We start from the raw sequence: 6860 nt of genomic DNA, 5'->3' as shown, positions 1-6860 counted from the left end.
CCCAGTCTGTAGCTTCTCTTTTTACTCTTTTGGTGAAGTCTTTTGAAGAGCATAGGTGTTTGATTTTTAGAAGATCCCAGTTATCTAGCTTATCTTCTGGGGAATCCAACATTTATTTCTAATAAAATATTCAGCACACTCATATCAGAAGGGAACTTCCTCAATATGAAAAAGAACATCTATGAGTTAATATCATACAAAATAGTGAATGATTGTATGTTTTTCTTCTCAGATTAAAATACATCAAGGATATTTTCTCTCTATATATCTATTCATCATTGTATTGATGGATCTAGTCAATGCAAGAGGACAAGAAAAATCAAGGAATGGTATCCCAGGTAGAAAGAAAGAGATAAAACTGTCTTTATTCATATATGACATAATTGTCTATGCATAAAATTAAGTCTCTGAAAAAGCAACTGGAAATGTTTCCTGAAGTTTTAAAATACAAATGTACAAAAATTTGCTGTATATTAGCATAAAAACAATTGGATGTTTAAAATTAGGAAAAAATACTGTTTACAATATCAAAAATGAAAAATGTAGGAATAGTAGTACAAACTAGTGAAACACCTGTACACTGAAAACTACAAACTAATGTTTAGGTAAAGGAAGTCTAATTTAATGAAGAGATTCCTTATGTTCATGGGAAGACAATATAGTTACAAAGTCGATTCCCCCAAATTGGTCTACACATTCAATCAAACCTTAGCAAACATTTTTTTAAACTCATGGACAAACTTATTCTACATTATATATTGAAATACAAATGACCTAGATTAGTCAAAGCAACTTTGAAAGAGAAGAGAGTTTGAGGACTAACACTACCTTATTTCAAAACTTATCATAAAGGTACAATAATTAAGACAGGTGCAGTGTTGTCTATATTGTTCAATAATACAGACAAATGGATCAATCAAATACAACAGAGTCCAGAAATAGATTTGCACATATGTCGATACTGATTTTTGCAAAGATGCAAATACAGTTCAAAGAAAAATTATAGTCTTTTCATCAAAGGTACAGGAAAAATTTGTCATCGATTTGCAGAAACAAAACAGAAAATACAATATGTTTTATAACATATACAAAATTTATCTCAAAATGGAATATAGACCTAAACGTAAAACCTAAATCTCTAAAAATTCTTGATGAAACCAGAGGAGAAAATTGTGTGATCTGAGTTACACAATGATTCCTTAAATATGCCACCGATATGGCAATCCATCAAGAGAACAAATTGGTAAACTGGATTTTATCAAAGTTAAAACTTTTGCTTTTCAGAAGATACTGTTATGAGGCAATTATTATTGGATCTCTTTATTTCTTCCACTGTCTGGGTCTTCTGAGCAAAGGACATGTTTGAATAGCATGAAGTCTTGGAAGCTAGAGATAATGTATCTCTCCTGTTTAGAGAGCAGATTTGTTTCCTGTAGTATAATAAAGTTTACAGAAGCCTTCTTCCCCTAAGAAATGCCAGGGCAATAAAGATAAAGATGATCCCTTTCTCTCCTCAAAGGAGATTTGCTTAAATTTCAGGATAATGATTAATATCTCTCTCTGAAGAGGAAGACGGGCAGGAAATCAACAGTTCTATATATGAGTTTCCTAATTTGGGGATTCCTCTCCTATGATGTACCCATTGCATTTGCAATCAACAGCTCACCCTAATTGCATTGCCCATAGACTTGAGGCTTGAGGAACCAACACAAGATATTTTTCTCCTGCTACTTTTGCTGTGACTTTAGTCTTTTTCTCTAAGAAGTCTTATGTTTGCTCTCAGCACACACATGCACACACACACACACTATGAGAGGCTAAATTGTTAGCAACTAGGATAAAATCTGAGAACTTTCACAGTTTATGACTAAACAAACATTTAAAAGAGAATGAAATAACAAGCCATAGACTGGGAGAAAATGTATGTATCTCGTAAAATATTTGAATGCAGAATATGAAAAGAATTTTCAAACCTCAGCATTAAGATACCCAACAGCCTAATTAGAAAAACGGCCAGAAATTTGAACAGACACTCACCAAAGAAGATATACAGCTTCACCAAAGAAGATATACAGCTGACAAATAAATACTTGAAAATTGATACTCAACATTATTAATCATTACAAAAAAACAAACCCATTGCCATCTAGTTGATTCCAACTTATGAAAACCCCATGTGTTTCAGAATAGAACTTTGCTTCATAAGGTTACCATGGCTGTGACCTTTTAGAAGTAGATCTTCAGGTCTTTCTTTTGCGGTACCTCTGGGTAGATTTTAATCACCAATCTTTCAGTTAATAGTTGAGAATTGAGTGCTTAACTGTTTCAACCACCCAGGGACTGCTTATTATTAGTTAGGGAAATATAAATTAAACCACAATAAGAACCACTGCAAAACTATTATAATGGCTTACATTAAAAACACAGACCATAGCAAACTTTAGTAAGGATATGGTGGGGCTTTAAAATGGTATAATCAACTTGGAAAACCAGTTGGCAGCTTGTTAAAGAGTTTAATGCATACCTACCTATAGGGTTGCTATGAGACAGAACTGACTTGATGGCAATAGGCTACCACAAAATCAGCCATTGTTGAATTTTAGAACTTAAGAAATATGGTAATTCTGATTTTCACTAATCAAATAATAATATAAATATATAGATATAGATAACGTATATCTAGAAAAAAGGTAAGGATACAATAAACTACTCCCTCTGAATTTAATATTTAATTATTATGGGATTTTCAGTTAAATATTGAGGGAAATTGATGGCAAAAATTAATGAAACATCCATTAAGAAATCTTTCACTGCAAATATAATAACTTCCTTAGAATAAATGTAGAATGATTATAAACTTGAATTGTACAAAGGAATATGCTGTCTCATTTGATGCATTATTTATATAAAAAATTGTTTCTATGGAATGCAGCATGGTGTAGTGCAATTGGGTAGAAACAAGGAAGGAGTGGTTTATGTGAGATATTGGGACTCTTACATCAGTATTCAGAGATTTAATTTCCTTACTTGCCAAATTACCTGGCAATACCTGCCTTCATAACTTATATGAGTTTTGTTTGGTTCAAATAGGATAATTTTATGCGCCTTTAGATATTATGGGGTATAACTATTACAGATACATATGCATCTGTCTTAGGCTGGGTTCTCTAGAGAAGAAAAAACAGTAAAGCATATACATATATATAGGGAGAGATTTATATCAAGGAAACAGCTCACGCAATTGTAGAGGCTAAAACTTCCCAAGTCCTTGGATCAGGATAGAGGCCTCTCCCAATTCACAGAGCCACAGAAACTGGTGAACCCAAGGTCGGCAGGTCGGAGAGTGGCTCCCACTCACAGGCTGTGACGGTCAATGAATTCCAATATCAGCAGACAAGACTGCAACTTTTCTTCTGATTCACATAGCTCTAGGGGCTGGCAAACTCAAGATCAGCAGGTCAGAGAGCAGGACTCTTGCTCGCAGGCTGAGAAGATGGACGAATTCCAAGATAACAGGTAAGCTGCTAGCCCAAGTCCCAAGAACCGGAGGTAAGACAACAAGAGGCAGCTGTTGAGTCTGGAACAAGCCAAAAACCTTGGCAAGGTTAGCAGGCAGAAAATAACCGGCCGAAGGCAGAGAGATGAAACTGAGGGGGTGGTGAGCTGCCACAGGCCCTGCCTCTGCCAGTACCACTCAGCAGAATTCCATCATGGGGGTGATTACATATGAAATTTCAACAGGGAAGTGATCACAACATTATACAACTGCTAAAACACTCAGAATAATGGCCTAGCCAAGCTGACGTACAATCTTAACCATTACAGCAACATATAGTTTGGAAATTATAAAAATTTAGAAATTAATTAATAAAATTTATAAATGTGTGATTTATAGATTAGTTATGACAGACACAAGTTGTACATTTTGACAATAAAAATGAAAAATTTTGGTTAGCAAATACCTTTAAATTCCTTAATGAACTTCTTTTATATTTTTCAATAGTCCAGAAATTAATTTGCTAGAATATTTTTCTAAGCAGCATTACTTAAATCTGAGAATAGGCAGATATTTTTTGTTATTGTTTAAATAAATAGGAAATGGTTATTTTTTATTTTGGTAACTCTAGTATTTGTGTTCAAACGCTTTGTATCTATAGAGAAGACTACTCGGTAAGTGTACTTGGATGATTTTGTGGAAACATTAGGCAATCTGAAGAATTAATGGAATGCTGTTGGCAAAAATAACAGCTAAAGAAACAAATTGGAGCAGTCAGTATGGTGGTGATAATGCAGCTGCAGAATAAAACGGAAAAGTTTAGGTAATAATAGTAGATAAGGCCAGAGAATAAGTCTCTTTCAGATTTCGATACAATAAAGTGTCACTTAGCACAGTTGGAAACATGCTGTGAAGCAAGATTGCAAAGACTACAAAGAGAAGAAAGAGTGATAAAACATATTTGGTCACATGAGGGAAGAATAAGAAGCACCTTTTTCTTTTTCTTTTTTTTTTAACTCCAGATTTTCTCTGGATCATCTTCTCTAGATATAGTCTTCATAGTAGAAGTAAAATAATACATGGTTTTTAATAGTCAAGGACTTTCACAGAATGAGCCATATAAGAGATTATAACTCATGAGTAAAACTATCTAACAATGAATATAGCTGCAGATATTGATAATTGTACAGGAAGAATAATTTTTTGTGGGGAAGAGGCAGGCATTGGTTCATCTTAAGTTAAAAGGTTAATACTATAGGTGAAGTAAAAAGTCAAAGAATCAATGTGTACATTTTAAAAAAACTCGTATTTAAACTTTAATGATATGTTTTAGCAGATAGTGTCACATGCTTTTGTCAGAGTGATAAACACTGAAATTAATGTTCTCCTCTACATTAATTACTAAATTTGTATTTAGTTAGTTGTGATTAGATAAAAAACAAGAGGAATATACAAAGACAAGGGTGAAACTTTTATACTTTATTGTTTTCAGTCACTTCAAAATGTTACATACTTACAAAAGGAAACAGGCTAGAAGTCTTCAATAATTGGTATTAGGAATAAAAATAGAGTAGATATTCTTCATAGACAAATTAACATGCTGTTGGAGAAAATATATGCATACAGGAAACATAAATTTTATACATATGAGGTAACTATGAAAGTAAAGGATGTTGCAAAAAAATGCAATTAACTAAAATGGTTATATTTTTCCTATTGATATGTAAATAATCCAAGTTTGTTTAGGACTTGTTTCAGTTGAGTGAGTAACAAATATTCCACATCTTAATGGTTTAGACTTAAAACTTATTGACTCTCTTGATCCTGTGGGTTGAGTAGGATATTCTGTTTCACATTGTCTTAATTTGGACCTTGGGAACTTCAAGCCATCTGTAAGCTTCACTGGGAGCTCAGCTAAACCTGTAGTCAGGGATGTTGTTCCCTTCTAGTGACCTCTCCACTTGGTTGCTGGTGCTACCTTAGAGCATAACAACTGGGTTACAATAAGGAACATTCCAGAAAGGAGCATTCCAATAAGGAGAAGGGGAAATCTGCCAGGCCAATTAAGAAATAGTTTTGGAATACATGTGGGAGAGTTTCCATAGGCCTGAATGCAGAGAAATATGGACATCAAATGAGGTACAGCACTTTTTTAAATTGTGCTTTAAGTGAAAGTTTCCAGTTCAAGTTAGTTTCGCATACAAAAACTTATACAAGGATTGTTACGTGACCCTAGTTGCTATCCCTATAACGTGACAGCACATTCCTCCTTTCCACCCTGGATTTCCAGTGTCCATTCAACCAGCTCCTGTCCCTTTTTGCCTTCTCATCTCACCTCCAGACAGGAGCTGCACATTTAGTCTCCTGCATCTACTTGAGCTAAGAAGCACTCTATTCACAAGGATCATTTTATGTCTTGTAGTCCAGTCTAATCTATGTCTGAAGAGTTGGCTTCGGGAAAGGTTTCAGTTCTGGGCTAACAGAGAGTTTGGGGCCATGTCTTCCAGGGTCCCTCCAGTCTCCGTCAGACCATTAATCTGGTCTTTTTACTAAAATTTGAATTTTGCACCCCATTTTTCTCCTGCTCTGTCAAGGACTTTCTGTTATATTCCCTGTCAGGGCAGTCACTGGTGGTAGCCAGGCACCATCTAGTTCTTCTGGTCTCAGGCTGATGGAGTATATGGTTTATGTGGCCTTTTCTGTCTCTTGGGCTGATATTTTCCTTGTCTGTTTGGTGTTCTTCATTCTCCTTTGCTCCAGGTGGGGTGGGACAAATTGATGCGTCTTAGATGGTGGCTCGCTAGGTTTTAAGACCCCAGAAGCCACTTACCAAAATGGGATGCAGAACATTTTCTTAATAAACTTTGTTATGCCAATTGACCAAAATGTGCCCTGAAACCATTGTCCCCAGACTCTTGCCCCTGCTACTTTGTCCTTCGAAGTGTTTGGTTCTATTCAGGAAACTTCTTAGCTTTTGGTTTAGTCCGGTTGTGCTGGCCTCTCCCGTATTGTGTGATGTCCCTTCCTTCACTTAAGGTAATTTTTATCTACTATCTAGTTCGTGAATACGCATCTCCCTCACTCCCCACCCTCGTAACCATCAAAGAATGTTTTCTTCTGTGTTTAAGCCTTTTCTTGAGTCCTTATAATAGTGGTCTCATACAATATTTGTCCTTTTACAACTGACTAATTTCACTCAGCATAATGCCTTCCAGATTCACCCACATTATAAGATATTTCACAGATTCATCAATGTTCTTTATGGTTGTGTAGTATTCTATTGTGTGACATATATCATAATTTGTTTATTCATTCATCCATTGATGGGCACCTAGATTGTTTCCATTTTTTGCTATTGTGAACA

Source organism: Trichechus manatus, unplaced genomic scaffold (assembly GCF_000243295.1).
Source record: "Trichechus manatus latirostris isolate Lorelei unplaced genomic scaffold, TriManLat1.0 scaffold00377, whole genome shotgun sequence".
Classification (NCBI taxonomy): domain Eukaryota; kingdom Metazoa; phylum Chordata; class Mammalia; order Sirenia; family Trichechidae; genus Trichechus; species Trichechus manatus.
This window is presented reverse-complemented; position numbering follows the sequence as displayed.